Below are 21,640 nucleotides of genomic sequence, written 5' to 3'. Positions count from 1 at the left end.
CGCTTATCTTTGTGAGGTTTTTCAGTTGGTTGTTTTTCCAGACTCTTTTGTGTAGTCTTCCAAAGGCGCTATTTGCCTTGGCGAGTCTGTTGTCTATCTCATTGTCGATCCTTGCATCTGATGAAATGGTGCAGCCGAGATAGGTAAACTGGTTGACCGTTTTGAGTTTTGTGTGCCCGATGGAGATGTGGGGGGGCTGGTAGTCATGGTGGGGAGCTGGCTGATGGAGGACCTCAGTTTTCTTCAGGCTGACTTCCAGGCCAAACATTTTGGCAGTTTCCGCAAAGCAGGACGTCAAGCGCTGAAGAGCTGGCTCTTAATGGGCAACTAAAGCGGCATCATCTGCAAAGAGTAGTTCACGGACAAGTTTCTCTTGTGTCTTGGTGTGAGCTTGAAGGCGCCTCAGATTGAAGAGACTGCCATCCGTGCGGTACCGGATGTAAACAGCGTCTTCATTGTTGGGGTCTTTCATGGCTTGGTTGAGCATCATGCTGAAGAAGATTGAAAAGAGGGTTGGTGCGAGAACACAGCCTTGCTTCACGCCATTGTTAATGGAGAAGGGTTCAGAGAGCTCATTGCTGTATCTGACCCGACCTTGTTGGTTTTCGTGCAGTTGGATAATCATGTTGAGGAACTTTGGGGGACATCCGATGCGCTCTAGTATTTGCCAAAGCCCTTTCCTGCTCACGGTGTCGAAGGCTTTGGTGAGGTCAACAAAGGTGATGTAGAGTCCTTTGTTTTGTTCTCTGCACTTTTCTTGGAGCTGTCTGAGGGCAAAGACCATGTCAGTGGTTCCTCTGTTTGCGCGAAAGCCGCACTGTGATTCTGGGAGAATATTCTCAGCGACACTAGGTATTATTCTATTTAGTAGAATCCTAGCGAAGATTTTGCCTGCAATGGAGAGCAACGTGATTCCCCTGTAGTTTGAGCAGTCTGATTTCTCGCCTTTGTTTTTGTACAGGGTGATGATGGTGGCATCACGAAGATCCTGAGGCAGTTTACCTTGGTCCCAACAAAGCTTGAAAAACTCATGCAGTTTGGCATGCAGAGTTTTGCCGCCAGCCTTCCAGACTTCTGGGGGGATTCCATCCATACCTGCTGCTTTGCCACTTTTCAGTTGTTCGATTGCCTTATATGTCTCATCCAGGGTGGGAACCTCATCCAGCTCTAGCCTTAGGGGCTGTTGAGGGAGCTGGAGCAGGGCGGAATCTTGGACTGAGCGGTTGGTACTGAAAAGAGATTGGAAGTGTTCTGACCATCGGTTGAGGATGGAGATCTTGTCGCTGAGGAGGACTTTGCCGTCTGAGCTGCGAAGCGGGCTTTGGACTTGGGGTGAGGGGCCGTATACAGCCTTTAGAGCCTCGTAGAAACCCCTGAAGTCGCCAATGTCCGCGCTGAGCTGTGTTCGTTTGGCGAGGCTAGTCCACCACTCATTTTGGATCTCCCGGAGTTTGCGCTGAAGATGGCTGCATGCGCGACGGAAGGCTTGTTTCTTCTCTGGACAGGACGGCTTTGTAAGGTGAGCCTGGTGGGCAGCTCGCTTCTTTGCCAGCAGCTCCTGGATTTCCTGGCTGTTTTCGTCAAACCAGTCCTTGTTTTTCCTGGAGGAGAAGCCCAGTACCTCTTCAGTGGATTGCAGTATGGTAGTCTTCAACTGATCCCAGAGTGTTTCAGGGGACGGGTCCGTGAGGCGGGTTGCAACGTCGAGCTATGCTTTGAGGTTTGCCTGGAAGTTTCCTCTCGCTTCGTCTGACTGCAGTTTTCCAACATTGAACCTCTTTCTGGGGGCTTTATTGTTCCTGGGCTTTGGCTTGAAGTGAAGGTTGAGCTTGCAGCGAACCAGCCGGTGGTCAGTGTGGCATTCCGCGCTAGGCATGACCCTGGTGTGGAGCACATCTTGTTTGTCACTTTCTCGCACCAGGATGTAGAACCACTAGCAGAATTGATAAGAACAGAAAATAAAATAAAAGGGATAAAAATAAAAGACAAGGAATATAAAATCAGTTTATTTGCGAATGATATTATAGTATACTTAACAGAACCAGAATTATAAAAGAAATTGAAGGTTACAAAATTAACGTAAATAAAAGTGAAGCAATGCCAATGAATAATGCGGATTTCTCAAAATTTAAGAAGGAATCACCATTCAGATGGCAAATGCAAGCAATATGATACCTAGGTACACAAATAAATAAAATTCTCAACCATCTATATAAACTCAATTATTATCCACTAATGAAAAAATTACAAGACGATTTAGAGCATTGGAAAGATTTACCATTAACACTAATAGGAAGGATAAACTGTATTAAAATGAACATTTTCCCAAGGATATTATACCTATTTCAGGCATTGCCAATACACTTGACAGAGAAATTCTTCAAGGAATTAAAGAACATAATAAGGAAATTTTTATGGAAAGGTGGGAAACCGAGGATAGCACTAGATAAATTAACAGAATGGTATAAACAAGAAGGCTTACAACTGCCAAACTTTAAATATTATTATAGAGCCGCACAATTAAGATACCTATCAGATTTTTATCAAACAAGGGAAAAGCCAGATTGGACTAGATTAGAAGTAGATAAAATAGGGGAAAAGATACCTGAACACATATTATATAAATGGGATGAAAAATTGGTACAACGTAGGAGTTCTCCAGTATTACATCATCTACTCAATATTTGGAAAAAAGATTCATGTAGAAAGAAATAAAACAAATTACCAATTACCAAAACTAATATTGACGCAAAATAAGTTACTCCCTTTTACAATAGATAACCTTTCCTTTAGAGAATGGGAGAAAAAAGGGATCAAAAGAATAGAAAATTGTTTTTCAGGAAATAGATTATTATCCTTTGAACAAATGAAAGATAAATACAATATAACTCAAGATACAGTGCTGGCATATTACCAATTGAGATCCTACTTGAAGTACAAATTAGGAAGCAGTCTGAGGTTACCAGAGGGAAGTAACTTTGAATATGTGATTACAGATACAATGATAATCAAAAGATTTATAACAAATATGTATATTAAACTGCAAGAACAGTAGAATGAAGAAATAAATGGTAAAACTAAACAAAAATGGGAACAAGGTTTATATATAAAAATAAAAAAGGAAACATGGGAGAAGTTATGTTCTGGAACGATGAGAAATACAATAAATACGAGGTTACGTATGATACAATATAACTGGATACACAGGCTATACATTACACCTCAAAAGTTAAATAAATGGGACCCAACAGTATCTGACAGATGTTTTCGATGTAAAAGAGAAATGGGAACAACAATTCATGCAATCTGGGCATGTGAGAAAGTAGAAAAATTTTGGGAAGATCTAAACCATATATTAAATAAAATTACAGAAAACAATATACCAAAAAATCCAGAGATCTTCCTCCTAAGTAACATAAAGAAGAAAGAATTTGGAATTGATTTGGATGGTGCACAAAAAAGACTTGTTATGATAGCTCTAGCCGTAGCAAAAAAATGTATTATGTCAACCTGGAAATTGGAAGATAATTTCAAAAAAAAAATGGTATATAGAAATGAATAAATGTATTCCATTAGAAAAAAATAACATATATTTTAAGAAATAATATTGAAATATTTGAACAAATATGCGAGCCTTACATGAAACACAATAGAGAAAACCTACTGGGGACATTCACTACCTACATTAACGAAAGGAGAAGGAAATGAAAAGAAATGACTCAGTGGAATTTCTTGTTTATTTTTATTGAATGACAACATTGTTTGAATGGTATAATGTATCTTAGATTTTGTACTTTAAATGGATGGGGGTGGAGGTAGGGAGGGAGGGATGGGAGGAGGGAGGGGGGAGAAAATGGTACTGTATATATTTGAAAAGGAAAATGTATGTATCTTGGTCAATGTGGTTTATGGTGTGAAAAATTTAAAAAAATTAAAAAAAGAAGAGACTATACACATCTACTCTATCTATTTCCTTCATAAATTTATATACCTCTATCAAATCGCCTCTCAACCTTTTGCATTCCAATGAATAAAGACCCAGTCTACTCAAACTTTCTCCGTATTCTACATACTGCAATCCAGGAAACATTTTAGTAAATCTTCTCTGCACCCTCTCTACCTTATTGATATCCTTCCTATAATTTGGAGACAAGAACTGCACACAATATTCCAAACCTGGCCTCAACATTTCCTCCCACCTCCTATATTCTATGCTACGATTTATAAGGCCACCATACCAAAAGCCTTCTTCACCAGCCTATCTACATGAGTCGCCACCCTCAAAGAACGCTGAACCGTTATTCCAAGATCTCTTGGTTCTTCTGCATTCATCAACACCCCCTCCCCTTCACTTCATTTTGTGTATTTTTCCCAAAATGAAGTACATCTCTCTTCTCTACATTAAACTCCATCTGCCACCATTCAGCCCTCTCTTCTAAGCCGTCCAAATCCTTCTGCAGTCCACAAAAACCCTCCTCACTATCCACAACACCCCCACTTTTGTATCATCCACATATTTACTACCCAATTTACCACACCATCATCCAAATCATTCATGTAAATGATGAACAATAAAGGACCCAAAACCGATCCCTGAGGCACACCGCTGGTCACTGACTTCCATCCTCACAGACAGTTGTCCACCATGACTCTCTGGTGCCCATCTGACTACCTCAACATCTATCCCTAGTGACTGAACCTACCTCACCATGTGGAACCTTATCGAAAGCCTTACTGAAATCTAAACAGACCACGTCTACTGCTCTACCTTCATCAACTTTTCTATTCACTTCCTCAAAAAATTCAACAAGATTTGTCAAACATGACTTCCCATCACAAACCCATGTTGGATGGCGCTGATCAATCCCTGCCCCTCTCGATACTTATACATATTATCCCTAAAAATACTTTCCATTAGTTTACCCACCACCGATGTCAAAATTACTGGCCAATAATTGCTGGGCCTACACCTTAAGCCCTTTTTAAACAGAGGAACCACATTTGCAACACACCAATCCCACGGCACCACACCCTCCTCCAGTGACTGTGGAAAAATCACTGTCAGAGCCTTTGCTATTTCCTCCCTGACTTCCCTTAAGGTCCTGGGGAAAATTCCATCGGGATCTGGAGACCTATCCAGCTTTATATACCTCAGAGGTTCGAACACCCCCTCTTTGCTGATCCCTATGTTTTCCATAACTACCACTTTTGCCTCACTTATCCTACACAATTCCATAGCCCTTTCCCTAGTGAATACCGATGAGAAGAACTCATTCAATATCTCTCTAATCTCATTTGGCTCCTTACATGCTCCGATTCTCCAGTGGACCAATTCTATCCTTCACTCTCCTTTTGCTATTCACATAGCATAAACCCTTCGGATTTACTTTCACTCTATTTGCTTTTCCCACCTTGTAACTTCTTTTCGCGTTCCTAATTTCCTTCTTAAGCTTCTTTCTACAATCTCTGTATCTTTCAAGCATCTCGTCCATCCCTTGCTTCCCGTATTTAATGTAAGCCTCCCTCTTGACTTGAACCAACTTCCTAATCTCTCTTGAAAACCACAGCTCTCTTGAACATCTGGCCCTGTCTTCTATCCTTACAGGAACATAAAGATTCTACACCTTCAAAATCTCACTTTTAAATTCTCCTCCACCTCCTTCACAAAAAAAAACAAATCAGCCCAAACCACACCCTCCAAATCCCTTCTCATTTCATCAAATCTGGCTTTCCCCCACTCAAGGACCTTCATCATCGGACCAGACCTATCCCTTTCCATAATTATGCGGAAACTAATGGTACCATGATCACTGGATCCAAAGTGCTCCCCAACAGTAGGTCCAACACTCCCCCCTCTCTCGTGGATACCTCAACATATTGCTGCATCAAGCTATCCTGCACACATTTGACAAATTCTAAGCCACCCAGGCCTTTCACTGACGGCGTCTCCCAATCTATATTAGGAAAATTAAAATCCCCAACTAACACAACTCTGTGCTTATTGCACACCTCAGCTATTTCCTCCCACATTTGCTCCTCTAGTTCTCACTCCCCACTAGGTGGTCTATAATACACCCCTATAATTGTAACCTCACTTTTTCTATGTTTTCATTCCACCCACACCGCCTCCCTCGACGAGCCCTTCAATCTATCACGCCTCACCACTGCTGTAATATTTTCCCTGACAAGTAATGCCACACACCCCCTTAACCCTCCCCCCCTACCCCTCCAATTCTCTCACATCTAAAGCAGCAAAATCCTGGAATATATAAGTGCCAATCACATCCCTCATACAAACACATCTCACTAATATCCACCACATCATATTGCCAAGTGTCTATCCCACCTTCAGCTCGTCCACCTTACTTTTGATAGAGTTGAATGGAGATACTTGTTTGAAATTTTGGAAAGGTTCAATTTTGGTTTTGGACTGAATTCCTGGATTAAGTTACTTTATTTTAAACCAACTGCAGTAGTTATTACGAATGATCTCAAATCTTCGCCACTCACATTGTTTCGATGTACTAGACAAGGCCGTCTCCTCACACTTCACTTTTTAATCTGGTGTTAGAACCCCTTGCAATTGCACTCCGTAATTCAAATGAGATTCAAGGAAGAGATAAAGGACATCGTCTCTCTAGATGCAGATGATCTTCTAGTCTCTATTTGAGATCCTGCTCGTTCTATCCCTGCGATGCTCGCTTTTCTATCACATTTTGGGAGGGTTTTCTGGATATAAACTACATTTTCATCAAACTGAATTATTCCCAATCAACTCACATGATCCTATTTATGACAATATACCATTTAAGATTGTTAAAGAGTATAGTACATACTTAGGTGTTAAAATCACCAGGAAATTTAAAGATTTGTTTAAATTAAAATTTGCTCCTTTATTCACTTTTGTGAAGCAATCTTTTACTCGATGGACCCTGTTGACTTTGTCTTTGGTTGGCCGTATTAATGCTGTTGAAATGATAACATTACTTTGTCATATACCTATTTCAGCTGTCCCAATTTTTATTCCGAAATCTTAATTTGATGATATTGATTTGAAGAATTAATCTTTGATGACTAATGAAACTGATGGGCTTTTATTAACTATAGACTGGAACAGCCGTCAACCTCATTGACTGATCAAGGCAAACAAAGAATTATGGGTAGGATCGGTCTCGGGAGGCATTTCCTGTCAGCAGCACCCAATCACAGCACGACAGCGGTTTACCACACTATTATATTTCGAATGGTGAGGGCATCAGACTGAATCAGCTTCACTTGCAGAAACCTAAGAAGGAGGGAGGTCTGGCCTTATGGAATTTGAGATTTTGCTATCGGGCACTTAATATTCACTGTATGATTTTTTGGGTTTATGACTTGGATAAATTTGATCGTCCACTCTGGGTAGATTTGGAATTGAAATCTGTCCAGAATAATTCCTTAGCTTCTTTTTAGTGTCAGCGTTACCTTTTAGACGACCTCAGATCAGTAAGTAGATTTCCAAACCCGTGTCCTCTTGTTGCGATAATTCCCATCTTGGGAAAAACCTTCTCACTATTCACATCATCAATGCCTCTCATCATCTTAAACACCTCCATCATGTCCTCTCATCCTCTGTCAGTCCAAGGTGAAAAGCCCGAATTGACTCACCTGCTTTCATTAGGCATGCTCTCTAAATCAGGGAACATCCTTGGAAATCTCCTCTGCACACTTTCTATGGTTTCCACATCCTTCCAGTAGTGAGGTGACCAGAATTGAGCACTCTACTCCAACTGGGGTCTGACCATGGCCCTATATCACTGCAACATTACGTCGTGGCTCCTAAATCCAATTCCACGATTAATCAAGGCCAATACACTGATCAGCTTCTTAATCACAAAATCAACCTGCACAGCTGCTTGAGTCTCCTATGGACTCGGACGTCAAGATCCCTCTCATCCTCTACCCTGCCAAGAGTCTTCCCATGAAAACTATATTCTGCCATCCTTTAACAAACTGTTTAAAGACAGCTCGGAGGAGTTGGTAGCAGGACTAGGCAGCAGTACCATGTGGGAGAGCACTGTGTCTCCACTGGCTGAACACGCTAGATTTGTACAAGTGACAACGTTGCCATTTCTCAACACAGTTTGCCAGTGATATCTGATCCCAAGAGACAAGGGATAGACACTGTAGAGAGCTGATAGTGAAATCAGTGGCCAAACCTAGTGGCTGAGGACATCAGCATATGTGGGGGCTGCACAGTTGGAATCTTGGGGCAGAAAGGGCGAGAGGAATATTATTCATCCTAGCTCTGCCTCCTAGAATCTTGTAGACCTCTATTAAGTCTCCTTTCATCCATCTTCACTCCAAAGAGAAAAGTGTCAGCTCTGGTTAAGACTTACTTTCCTATCCAGGCAAATTCCTGGGAACTCTGTTCTGCACCCTCTCCATAGCTTCCACATCCTTCCTATAATGGATGATGGTAGATGGGGATAGAGGGGGTGGGACAGATGATGGATGGAATCTGCAGTTCTCTATCCTCACAGTCACATCAAAGTGAGGTTAATTACTCCCTGACCAACAGGTGATCTCTCTCGGACCAACAGGTGAATCGACCCTGACCTACGTGTGACCCCTGTCCAATAGGTGACCACTCTCTGATCAAAAATTACCTGTCCCTAACCAACAGGTGACCTCTGAACAGCAGGAGATATCTCCCTGACCTACAGGTGACCCATGACTAATAGATGACCTCCTGACCAAAAGAAGACCTCTCCCTGACCCACAGGAGACCCCTCGACCACAGGTAACACCTTCCTGACCAACAAATGACCCCCTGACTAACAGGTGACTTGACCAACAAGTGACCACTGCTTGACCAACATATGACCCTGACCAACAGGTGATGTCTCCCTGACTAACATGTAGACTCCTTCCTGACCAATGTAGACTCCTTCCGAACCAACAAGTGACTCTCTCTGACCAATGGATCACCCCAGGCTAACAGGTGACACCTGACTAACAGTTGATTCCTGAACAAGATGACCCCTGACCAAAAGCTGACCTTGAACAACAGCTGATCTCTGACCAACAGGTGACCCTTAACAAACAGGAGACCTCTCCCTGACCAACAGTTCATTTCTCCCTCATCAACATCTGACCACTGACCAACAGTTGACACTTGACCCATTGGTAACCCATGGTCAATATGTGGTCCCTCTCTCATGTATAAAAACAACTGACCTTCTCCAGCAAACCATCAAAGTCCGTCTGCCGGTTCATCTGTTGTTTTTAGGTAAGCAAGAACCCTTTAATGACTTTTTTGTGCACTCTTCAAAGGCCTTGCAAAAGGAATCAAGAGACAGTATGTCTCTTGCTGTTGCTTTAAAGACAATAGTCTATTCAACCTTAACGTCAATTCAGTAAACACCAACTTGTGAAATCTCCAGTGCTGTTCTTTACAACTTCTGCAAAGTCACTGTGGATATAAATTCTTCAGTATTTCAAATAAGATCTGCTTTAAAGTGTGTGTATGTACATAACCTGCTCTATGTTTCCCAATTTATCTCCCAAAAATATTTCTATATATTCTGTCACATGCCCAACAGGAGATCTCTCTCTGACCAATAGGTGACCACCATATGCAGGCCATTTGAGTCCACGTTGGTCGCCAGGGTTAACTGGCCCAACCTATCCCCCATCCCTTTTACAGTCACAATGGACTACCTGAAGGTACTGGGGATCTGGTTTGGAGGGGTTGAGGCATGCACTAAGAATTGAACAGAGCAATCATTAAGGTCCTCCAAAAATGGTCATTGTGACTTTTGACCAACAGGTGACTTCTCCCTGACCAATATGTGACCCTTGACCAACAGATAACCCCTGACCAAGTGATCCACTGCATAACCAAGAGAAAACCTTTCCCTCACCCAAACGGGGCCCCTGTCCAACAGGTGACTATAACCTGCCAACAGGTGATGCCGGATCCACCTTTGAGCCTGCCCTGACCCACAAGTGGCCCATAACCAACAGGTGACTCCTGATTCATAGAAGACATCTTGCTGACCCACAGGTGGCCCTGACCCACAGGTGATTCCTTCCTGATCAATAGATGAATCCTTCCTGACTAACACGTGACTTTTCACCAAACAGAATTCTACCTAGCCAAAAGGTGACCCCTGACCTGCAGGTCACCTCTTCCTGACCAGCAGGTAACCCTTGACCAACAGGTAACTAACTACTCCTTGACCAACACATGCCCTGTCCTGACCTAGATGTCCACTTGACCAACAGATGACCTGTCCCTAACCAATTCATGACCATTGTCCAGCAGGTGACAACCTGACCAACTGGCAACCACTCTCTGAATAACAGATTACCCCTGATGAACAGATCACCTCTCCCTGACCAACAGGTGACCTCGGAACAACGGGTGACCCCTGAACAACACATGACATCTGAATAACACGTCCCCTTCAAAAACATACTGGGGTGTAGGTCAATGGGGTGTAAGGACTTGTAGGACCGAATTGGTGGCCTGTTACAGTGCTGTTTGTCTAATTATAAAAATTAAAGAAAAACAGGTGACCCCCTCCCCAAGAGTTAACTCTGCCTGAGCAACAGAGTGAGGAGTCTGAGGAGATTTGAGATGTCACCAAAGACTTGCCAATTTCTACCGTTTGCATCACCTGAGCTGCCAATACACAAGACAAGAAAAGGCAACAGAATGTTGTGAACTCAGCCAGTGCCACCATGGGCATTAGTCCCCACTCCATCGAGGACATTTACAAGAGGCGGTGTCTCAAGAAACCAGCCACTATCCTCAAGGATCCCCACCACCTGGGCCATGCCATCTTCTCACTGCTACCATCGGGATGGAGGAACAGAAGCCTGATGAACACCCAACAGAACAGGACAGCTTCTTCCCCTCTGCTCACAAGAGCCCGATAGCTATTTAATTAACACTGTTTTTGAAGCTTGGGGTGGGGGGAGGTGGTGTCAGGCAGAAGGTTTGTGAACTACGACCACCTGCAACCTTGAGACATGGCCTTGTGACCCTCACTGTGCCAGTGCTGTCAGGCGTGGGGTTGGCCATGGTTGGAGCATGCTGGGAGCAGCACCGTGCATGCTGGGAGCAGTGCCAGGCATTCTAAGGGCAACAAAGTGCCGACTGTGATGGCTATTTTTGTGAGAACAGCCTTCTACTCAAAACAGAGATGCTGCATGAGGGAGAGTTGACTCTTGAAGAGGTTTGTCAGTTGTCACCTCAGTGGCTGGCATATTCAAAGTGTTTTATTCTGTGTAACAAAGCAATAAACTGATAACATCTATGAAGAAGGCAACAGTATTGCGAGCCTGCATCATTTCAAAGCCTCTGGTTCCTTCTGGCTGCCTTGCCGACTCCTGATACATATTTTTACAGGATGCAACTTCATCCACTTCTGAGTGGTTCCCTCAATTCCAGATCTCTCAAGGTTGCCCTTGCAGGTTGATAGGATCGTTCAGAAGGCTTATGGTATTCTGGCCTTCATTAGTTGGAGATTGAGCTCAAGAGTTGAGAGGTCACGTTACAGCTCGAGAAAACTGGTTAGACCACAATTAGAATATTGTGTTCAGTTCTGGTTTCCTTATTACTGGAAGCTTTGGAGAGGGTAAATGTAAATGTTTCACTATCATCATGTAACACTACATTTAGAATGTAACATACATGAAATTCTTTAACTTTTTTCTACCGGAAGGCGGACAGAGTGTTGCCCATTTCTCCAGTGCCCCTCAGAATCCTACAGCACCGGGTGTCCCTAGGCAGTCTCCCCTCCAAGTCCTGACCAGTCCTGAGCCTGCTTTGCTTCCAAGATCAGGCAATCTCAGGCATATTCAGGTTATTAGGGTGCAGAGAAGATTTATAGGAGGTTGCCTGAACTGAAAAATGAGGCAAGCTTAACAGAGCTAGGGCTTTTCCCTTTGGAGTGAAGAAGGATAAGTGGTGACAATAGAGTCCTACAAGATTATGAGGGCATTGGTAGGGTGGACAGGCGGCAACATTTTCCTGGGGTGAGAGGGTCAAATACCAGAAGACAGAGAAGTGTTAATGAGATTCTTTCTCAGAAAGGATGTGATGTTGTTGGAGATGGTGCAGAGATTTACTAGGATGATTCCTGGAATGCAGGGGCTGGCGTATGAGGAACATTTGGCACCACAAGGGTTGTATACGTTGGAGTATAGGTGAATCTCATAGAGATCTTTTGAATATTGAAAGATTTTGACAGAGAGAATGCAGATTAGATGTTTCCCTTGATAGGTGAATTGAGGACAAGGGTCATCGTCTTAAAATTAGAAATTATTCATAGAGGAGGAAGAACTTCTTTCGTCAGAGGGTCGTGGATCTGTGGAACTCACAGCCGCACAAGGCAGTGGAGGCCAGATCACGAGGAGAATTTAAGTAGGAAATAGATAAGTATCTCATTAGTAAGGGTATCAAGGGACCTGGGGAAAAGGCTGGAAATCAGGTGTTCAGCTGAGTGTAGAGTCATGGAACAGACTCGATGGGCCTAATGACCTGCTTCTGTCCCTTTACATTGTGATCAGATTTCCGAATGTTCAATGAACCATAGACACGATCTCATATTCTCTTCTTTTGAAAATGTAATTTATAGCAATATTTGCACCTATGATACTGCTGTGGAACAATAAATTGCGTGAAATGTTCATGAGAATAAATTCGGATCTGGATTCTGCATTGTTCCAAAACAAGGTCTAATTAATAGAGTAGAGATACATGCTCCATTTGTGTCTGGTGGACTTTGCTTATTGTTGTACACTACTCTGATCTCGAATGACGGATGCCAGTGTAAGTTTGTTGTCTGTCTCAGTTGCTATTGTATGTGTGTCGTCAACTTCCAAAATGGCTATCCCCATGGTTTGCACGCAGTCGCCGTTGGAGTTGACGTTAACCCTATCCGTCGTGCTCGAGCCCCCACTATGCTATTTTCCACGACTAGAAATGGGACCAGAGGTGACACAGTCCAAGTTGGCGATGGCCGTTGTTCACATGAAGCACTGGAAGGGTAAGATTTGGCCTTACGCACTTATGCTTAGGGTCCCTTTCTTCCGCAGCTGAAACTGGCTGCGCTTCTGGCATGTCAGCTCTTTCATGGATGCTTTATCTGGGAGTGAGATGGGTAGAAGTTGGGGAATATCTTTGATAGGGTTAGACCATAAGATTTAATGCATGCAGTTACCAGATTCTGGAGTTCTGTTTTGATTTTCAGAGAGATTTTGTTACCCTTTAGGCTGTGAAGTTCCTGCTGCATTTCAGTCAATGGAAATCATTTCTAGGCTGGACTGGGGCTGTGCCAACAGAGAGGCTGGGTCGAGAGGAACTGTTCGCCCTGGAATGACAGAGGCTGGGGGGTGACTTGAGAGAGGCTTAGAAAATAGAAAGGACATGTGCCAAGCATAGAGAAATGTAATGTATTAATATGAACGTTACAGTCTGGTGTCCCATGACACACTTGACTCCAATCACACCCAATTAACCTGCCAACCCTGTATGTTTCGAAGGGTGGGAGGAAACCAGAGCACCTGGCAAAAAGTCACACAGGTCATGGGGAGAAAATACAAACCCTTCACAGCCTAACCAGGGGACACAACACAAACTCTGCCCACGTCACTCTTCACTCTGTCCTTTCATTTACACTTGTGGCTGCTCTCACTCAATCCCTCTGTTCATTAAACAGTTCTCCTGTCCCATTTCAGATTCAAGATTCCTTTGTTGTAATATGGCACGAGATTTGCTTTAATCTGTCCTAATTCGCAGAACAGCAGTAATCATCAAGAATCCGCACCACCCAGCACACGCTCTTTAATCGCTGCTACCATCAGGAAAGAGGTATTGATGCCACAAGCCCCACACCACCAGGTTCAGGAACAGCTGCTCCCCCTCCACTATCAGACTCCTCAACGACAAACTCAATCAGGGACTCATTTAAGAATTCTTAATTGTGCACTTTATTGAGTTTTTCTTTTATTCTCTCTGGATTGCAGTTTGTTTACATTTATTATTTGCTTACAGTTAGAAACATAGAACACTGCAGCTCAGAAAACAGGCTGTTCAGCCCCTCTAGTCTGTTCCAAAATATTATTCTGCTAGTCCCATTGACCTGCACCCAGTCCATAACCCTCCAGATCTCTCCCATCTGTGAATCTATTCAATTTATTCAAGAGTGAGCAGGCATTCACCATGACAGATGGCAGTTCATTCCACACTCCCACCATTTTCTGAGTTCTCCCTAATGTTCCCCAAATTCCTTTCTCCTTTCACCCTAAAGCCATGTCTTCTCCTAATCTGTGGAAAGAGCCGACTCTCATTTACTGTCTATTCCCCAGAATTTTGTAAACCTCGATCAAATCTCTCCTCGTTCTTCGACGCTACAAGCAATAAAGTCCTAACCTGTTTAATCTTTCCCTATAACTCAACTCCTGAAGACCTGGCAACGTCCTAGTAAATCTTCTCTGCCCTCTTTCAATCTTACTGATATCCTTCCTGTAGTTAGACGACCCAGAACTGCACACAGTACTCCAGATTTGACCTCGCCAACATATTATACAACCTCATCATAACTTCCCAACTCCTCTATCAATACTTTGATTTATGAAGGCCAAGAATGCCAAAACTTTCTTTGCAACCTTTAGTTCTTTACATGAGAACATTGAGTCCAGTTGTGTTTGCACGACCAATAAGTGGTAATTCTGCCTGACCCACAACAAAAATGATCTGAGGGTTGTATGTGATGTCATGTATGTACTCGGACAATAATTCTGAAATCTGAATGTTCCTGACACTGGGGCTTTGAATTAAAGGAGAGGTTGGATAGACTGGGACTGTTCTCCTTCGAGTGTAGGAGGATGAGGGGGACCTCAGAGATCTTGAAATCTTATGTTAATTCACCTTTTTCCCCAACATGTAACATCAGAGGACATAGATTTAAATTGAGAGGGGAAAGATTTAAAAAGGACCTGAGGGGCATAATTTTCACCCAGAGGGCGGCGGGGCAAGTGGAACGAGCTGCCAGAGGAAGTGGTAAAGCCGGGGACTATTGTAATGTTTTAAGGACATTTACCCAGGTACAGATTCAGACGGATACGGGCTAAATGCAGGTGAATGGAACCAGTTGAAGAAGACAACTTGGGTTTCAGGGTCGAGCTGGTCTGAAGGGTTGGTCTCTGTGGATTACAATTCCACGAGTCTCTGATATCAGTGACTGCACAATCTCTTCCATAGAAAACTCCAGCAGAACAACAGGCCTTTTGGCCCTTTTAGTCTGTGCTGAACTATTATTTTATACAGATCAAACTGACCTGCACCTAGAACATAGCCCTCTCATCAAGGTACAAGCCCAAAGTTTTATTAACTATTAAAATCAAGCCGGCATTCACCACTTCAGCTGGCAGTTGGTTCCATTCTCCCACCACTCTCTGTGTGAAGAAGTTCCCCCCAAATGTTCCCTTTCAACATTTCACCTTTCATTCTTGACCCATGCCCTCTGGTTCTTATCTCACCTTAACTCAGTGGATAAAAAGCCTGCTTGCATTTGTTCCATCTACATCGCTCAGAATTCTGTGTCCATGTAAGCAGAACAGTGCAGCGGAAGCGTGCTGGGCCCACAACCCAGAGGGCGATGGATCTAGATATTCTTTGGGTGCCATGGTTGGCTTAGCAGTTATCACAACTCTTTTCATCGCCAGCGATTGGGCCCAGGGTTCAAATCATGTGCTATCTGCAAAAAGTTTATACTGTGAGAGATTATGCTATATTTTATATTGGTTATAGATATGTTTTAAAATGAGATAAATTGTGGCAGGTTTTTTAGTGGAGGTCACATACAAACACTTCAAAACAGATCTCATTTAAAATGCCAGAGCTCTCCTCAAGGCAGACAGTCCAGGCTTCGGGTGCCTTTGCAAAAACTTTGAAGAATGGCTATAAGGATTTCACAAGTACGGGTTAATTCGACCTGCTGTGGAGTGATGGATTCTTGTTTTGGAAAGCAGCAGATGAACAAACTCAGAGGATTAGCTCTGGTGCCGCAGTCTGAGTGCAGTTGGCTGTTCCCAGAGGATCATGTGGTTTTCTCTGTGTGAGTGAGAGAGAGAGAGAGAGAGAGAGAGAGAGAGAGAGTGAGAGAGCGAGAGAGAGAGAGAGAGAGAGAGAGAGAGGGAGAGAGAGAGAGAGAGAGAGAAAGACAGAGACAGAGACAGAGACAGAGAGAGATTTGAGTTCTCCAGTTCTGCAGTAGCTGGGACTGGAACAGGACAAGGTGGCAGCTTGTGGAAAACCCCATTTGGAAGATGGGTTTGGAGTCCTGACTTCAGCCTGGTCAAAGCCCTTGTGGTCCACACAAGAGGAGATGTCTGGCTGTATAATGTTACACTTGAAATAAGGGAAACACAAAAGGAATAGTGTGGTGACCTGTCTGATGATATGCTGCAGTACCTAACTCGGCCACTAGGTGGCGTAGAGACTCGGCACCCGGCCTAATGACATCCATCTCTCTCTCTCTCTCTCTCTCTCTCTCCCCCTCCCTCTATCTCACGACCCCCGGGACCACTGTAAACACAGCAAGCAGCCAACTACATCTTTATGTGAGTGAAATAAAGCTGTGTGGCCCCAAACACTATTGTGCCTGTGTTTTCCTTTGATGCATCCTGCCACAATTTTTTCCACTCACATAAAATTTGGGTGATTACACCCAAGCACGACGAGGAGATCGAGGAGGAGGTCAAGCCTTTCATGGTTCAGATGTGTGCGAGCCCCCCTCCCCCAAACCTGGTGGAGTTTGGCTCAGACACAGGGATGAGAGTGAGGACGCCAGACCCTCAGTGGACATCTACCAGGTAACGCCAGTCACCAGGGAGTCCCACATCCATCAGTGGAAGCGACAGTCCCCAGCCCCAGCACAATCGGGGCACTTAGAAATGAATCAACGGCAGCACTGGATGCTATGGCCGGAAAGCCTGGAACTAGACCCCTGAGACCCTTGCATACGCACGCATTTCAGTCACTGCAGACATTGTTTCCTGAATCACAGTCACGTGCTGATGCCCACTGCCCACCCAGAAGACCTTTTCATGCAGCTGGTGGCCCAGCTGGGAGACCTCCTGTACACATTAGTCCAGAACTGCGCCTCATACAGGGAGGCTATGGACATGCTCCAGTCCCACTATCTCCAAGGGGGAGGTGAAGTTCACACGAGACACTGTCTCCTAACCAGAAGACAGCAACCAGGGGAGTCCTTCCGGGATTTCATGCTCTCAGTAAGAGCCCCAGCACGGGCATACAACTTCTGTGCTAGAATAGCACAGCAAATAGCACAGGACCTGATGAGGGACACTCTGGTGGCAGGGGTCCGGTCAAACAAAATCCGCCAGCGGCTATTAGAACAAAGCACGGTGTCCCTGGAAGAGACTTTTAGGGTGGCAAAGGCAATGGGAGATGGCTAGAAACAACCTTGGGGAATACCTTCCCAACCACAACGCCAAGCACATCATTCCAACTCTGCTAGATTCGCTGACACCCCGCCAAGATCGGGCCGAGAATATGGAGATGACAACGGCTGCAGCAATGGCAGCTCAGCTAGATGTGACCTATAGATGCCAGTTCTGTGGCCAAAACCCCCACCCCTAGGACGCTGCCCAGCAATAGACGCGGACTGCTCGAAAAGTAGAAAACAAAGCCATTATGCTCGGGTCTGCAGGAGCCCATGGGCGACCACCAAGACACATTGTCATGTAAATAGGCGGCAGGATAGCTCTGGTTCTTCCTCAGGTCAGCCAGGAAGGAATGTCATGTGCACCCAGAGGGAGCAGCTACCTTGAACCTTGGATCCAGAGGAGGAACACCACCATGATGGAGATCTTGAGGAGACCGAGGAGAGCACAATGGGTTCCCTGAGGATCAATCAGATGAGTCCACACAATTTGTCAGAGGCTATGGTCTCCGTGCGGCAGTGACTGTGACACGAGGTACAAAATGGGAAGATGGACTGCAGACTGAGTCTGATACTGTGACACGAGGTTCAGAGTGGGGAGCATGTTTAATGGTGATGTACGGCAATCTTTGCCAGATACTGTGACACCAAGTTTAGAGTGGGGAGAAGGGTCAACGGTGATGTACGACACCGGGTTCATAGTGGGGAGGTTTATCAGTGAAGTACGCGAAACTGGCATATACTGTGACACCAGGTTCAAAGTGGGCAGAAGGTTTAACGGTGATACAGGATACACTGTTGCAGAACCAGTGACACCGGTTTGACAGTAGTGAGAAGGTTTAACCGTGATGTATGGTAGACTGAGACGGATACTGTGAGACCGGGTACACATTAGTGAGACGGTTTAACAGTGAGGTTCAATGAACTGTGGCAGGTACTGTGACACCAGGTTCACAGTGCGGAGGAGATTTAAGGTGACACACGATACATTGTTGCAGGAACGGAGACACGGAGTTAACAGTGGGGAGAAATTTTAATGGTGAATTTCGGGAGATTGAGGCAGATATTATTTGACCGGGTTCACAGTCGGGAGAAGGTTTCACGGTGATGAATGGTAGAATGAGGCAGACACTGTGAAACCGGGTAAACAGAGGGGTGAGGATTTAGCAGTGATATACAGTAGACTGAGGTAGATATTGTGACACCGTGTTTCGGAGAAGGTTTATCAGTGATGTAAGATCATCCTGTCCAGAGAAAAAACAAGCCTTCCGTCGCGCATGCAGCCATCTTCAGCGCAAACTCCGGGAGATCCAAAATGAGTGGTGGACTAGCCTCGCCAAACGAACACAGCTCAGCGCGGACATTGGCAACTTCAGGGGTTTCTACGAGGCTCTAAAGGCTGTGTACGGCCCCTCACCCCAAGTCCAAAGCCCGTTGCGCAGCTCAGACGGCAAAGTCCTCCTCAGCGACAAGATCTCCATCCTCAACCGATGGTCAGAACACTTCCAATCTCTTTTCAGTACCAACCGCTCAGTCCAAGATTCCGCCCTGCTCCAGCTCCCTCAACAGCCCCTAAGGCTAGAGCTGGATGAGGTTCCCACCCTGGATGAGACATATAAGGCAATCGAACAACTGAAAAGTGGCAAAGCAGCAGGTATGGATGGAATCCCCCCAGAAGTCTGGAAGGCTGGCGGCAAAACTCTGCATGCCAAACTGCATGAGTTTATCAAGCTTTGTTGGGACCAAGGTAAACTGCCTCAGGATCTTCGTGATGCCACCATCATCACCCTGTACAAAAACAAAGGCGAGAAATCAGACTGCTCAAACTACAGGGGAATCACGTTGCTCTCCATTGCAGGCAAAATCTTCGCTAGGATTCTACTAAATAGAATAATACCTAGTGTCGCCGAGAATATTCTCCCAGAATCACAGTGCGGCTTTCGCGCAAACAGAGGAACCACTGACATGGTCTTTGCCCTCAGACAGCTCCAAGAAAAGTGCAGAGAACAAAACAAAGGACTCTACATCACCTTTGTTGACCTCACCAAAGCCTTCGACACCGTGAGCAGGAAAGGGCTTTGGCAAATACTAGAGCGCATCGGATGTCCCCCAAAGTTCCTCAACATGATTATCCAACTGCACGAAAACCAACAAGGTCGGGTCAGACACAGCAATGAGCTCTCTGAACCCTTCTCCATTAACAATGGCGTGAAGCAAGGCTGTGTTCTCGCACCAACCCTCTTTTCAATCTTCTTCAGCATGATGCTGAACCAAGCCATGAAAGACCCCAACAATGAAGACGCTGTTTACATCCGGTACCGCACGGATGGCAGTCTCTTCAATCTAAGGCGCCTGCAAGCTCACACCAAGACACAAGAGAAACTTGTCCGTGAACTACTCTTTGCAGATAATGCCGCTTTAGTTGCCCATTCAGAGCCAGCTCTTCAGCGCTTGACGTCCTGCTTTGCGGAAACTGCCAAAATGTTTGGCCTGGAAGTCAGCCTGAAGAAAACTGAGGTCCATCAGCCAGCTCCCCACCATGACTACCAGCCCCCCCACATCTCCATTGGGCACACAAAACTCAAAACGGTCAACCAGTTTACCTATCTCGGCTGCACCATTTCATCAGATGCAAGGATCGACAATGAGATAGACAACAGACTCGCCAAGGCAAATAGCGCCTTTGGAAGACTACACAAAAGAGTCTGGAAAAACAACCAACTGAAAAACCTCACAAAGATAAGCGTATACAGAGCCGTTGTCATACCCACACTCCTGTTCGGCTCCGAATCATGGGTCCTCTACCGGCACCACCTACGGCTCCTAGAACGCTTCCACCAGCGTTGTCTCCGCTCCATCCTCAACATCCATTGGAGCGCTCACACCCCTAACGTCGAGGTACTCGAGATGGCAGAGGTCAACAGCATCGAGTCCACGCTGCTGAAGATCCAGCTGCGCTGGATGGGTCACGTCTCCAGAATGGAGGACCATCGCCTTCCCAAGATCGTATTATATGGCGAGCTCTCCACTGGCCACCGTGACAGAGGTGCACCAAAGAAAAGGTACAAGGACTGCCTAAAGAAATCTCTTGGTGCCTGCCACATTGACCACCGCCAGTGGGCTGATAACGCCTCAAACCGTGCATCTTGGCGCCTCACAGTTTGGCGGGCAGCAGCCTCCTTTGAAGAAGACCGCAGAGCCCACCTCACTGACAAAAGGCAAAGGAGGAAAAACCCAACACCCAACCCCAACCAACCAATTTTCCCTTGCAACCGCTGCAATCGTGTCTGCCTGTCCCGCATCGGACTGGTCAGCCACAAACGAGCCTGCAGCTGACGTGGACTTTTTACCCCCTCCATAAATCTTCGTCCGCGAAGCCAAGCCAAAGAAGAAAGAAGATAAATAGGGGAAGATACTGTGACAACAGGTTCACAGTGGGAAGGAGGTTTAACGGTGATACACAGGAGACTGAGGCAGATACTGTGAGACAGGATTCACAGTAGTGTGAAGGTTTAACAGTGATATACAATAAACTGTGACATGTACTGTAACACCGGGTTCGTAGAGGGTAGAAGTTTTATTTTTGATGTGACAGTAGATTGAGACAAATAGTGTGACATCGGGTTCACAGTAGTGAGACGGTATAACATTGCTGTATGAGAAACTATATCAGATACTGTGAAAACAGGTACACAGTGGAGAGAAGGTTTAATGGTGATATACGGTAGACTGAGACAGGTAATGTGACCCTGGGTTCACAGTAATGAAAGGTTTAATAGTAATTGACGAAAAACTGTGTCAGATACGATACACTCAGGTTCATGGTGGGGAGATGGTTAAATGGTGATGTACGGCAGACTGAGGCAGATACTGTTACACCGTGTTCACAGTGGGGAGAAGGTTTATCAGTGATTTACGGTAGAGTGAGACAGAAACTGTGACACCGGGTTCAGAGCAATACAAAGGTTAAACAGTGATGAACATAAAACTTTGGCATATACTGTGACACCAGGATCAAAGTGGGGACTGAGGCTGAAAGAGTTACATCGGGTTCACAGTGGGGAGAGGGTTTAACGTTATGTCCTGAGACAAATACTGTGACACCGGGTTCAGTGCAAAGAAAAGGTTTAACAGTGATGTACGATAAACTGTGGCAGATACTGTGAAACCAGTTTAAA

At 44.9% G+C, this 21,640-nt stretch overlaps 1 long non-coding RNA gene across 1 annotated transcript in view; it reads right to left on the bottom strand.

Annotated features, from left to right (window-relative positions):
- Positions 1-1,505: 1,505 nt before the first annotated feature.
- The window catches only part of LOC138745250 (uncharacterized), a 53,085-nt gene continuing 32,950 nt past the window's right edge, over positions 1,506-21,640 (bottom strand). The window contains exon 3 of the long non-coding RNA XR_011346100.1: positions 1,506-1,933. This is a non-coding gene — a long non-coding RNA (uncharacterized lncRNA). The remainder of the gene's footprint in view (positions 1,934-21,640) is intronic.

The sequence above is a fragment of the Narcine bancroftii genome, chromosome 11 (assembly GCF_036971445.1).
Source record: "Narcine bancroftii isolate sNarBan1 chromosome 11, sNarBan1.hap1, whole genome shotgun sequence".
NCBI lineage: Eukaryota > Metazoa > Chordata > Chondrichthyes > Torpediniformes > Narcinidae > Narcine > Narcine bancroftii.
This window is presented reverse-complemented; position numbering and strand designations above follow the sequence as displayed.